This window comes from Jaculus jaculus, chromosome X (assembly GCF_020740685.1).
Source record: "Jaculus jaculus isolate mJacJac1 chromosome X, mJacJac1.mat.Y.cur, whole genome shotgun sequence".
NCBI classification, from domain to species: Eukaryota; Metazoa; Chordata; class Mammalia; order Rodentia; family Dipodidae; genus Jaculus; species Jaculus jaculus.
The window spans coordinates 65,336,747-65,337,528 of record NC_059125.1 but is presented as its reverse complement, the minus strand read 5'-3'; positions in this window follow the sequence as shown (position 1 = coordinate 65,337,528).

The following is a 782-nucleotide window of genomic DNA, read 5'->3' as shown; positions in this document are numbered from 1 at the left end:
AGACTAATTAGAAAGAAGAAGGGATTCAGTGCAGTGTGGATTTAGAAGAAAATTACCATGATTTATTGTCTATACTTAGGAAAGTTGCAATAAAAAGTTAAATAAATAAAAGCAAGAAGCCCAGTGGAGTGGCCTACAACTATAATCCCAGAGCTGAGGAGGCAAAAACAAGAGGATCTTTGGGGCTTGTTGGCCAGCTATTCTAGCCAACCACCTTGCCTCTAAAGTGGACAGCAATTGAGGAAGACATTTAATGTCCACTTCTGGCCTCCACAAGCATACATGCACATGCATACATACCTGCACACAGATACGGATCTGAAAACACACACACACACACACACACACACACACACACACACACACACACACCAAAGGAGCTGTGGATGTAGTTTAGTCAGTTGAGTGATTGACTAGCAAAAGAAGCCCTGAGTTCAATCCCCAGTACTGCATAAACCAGGTTGTTATCACACCTATAATCTAGGTACTCAAGAGGCCATGTAGGAGGAGCAGAAAGTTCAAGGTCATCTTTGGCTACATAGAGAGTTTGAGGACAGCCTGGGTGACATAAAACTGGGTCTCAAAAAACCAAAAATAAAATAAAATGGGACCAGGTAAATGGCTTACTAGGCAAGAGTATTTGTTGTGCAAACATTAGGACCTGAGTACAGCCCTCAGCATCCATCTAAAAAGCCAGACATGTCCACAAACACCTGTAACCCAGTGGCTTAGGGGCTCAGAGATTAAAAAAAAAAATCACTGGGGCTTGCTGGTCATCCAAA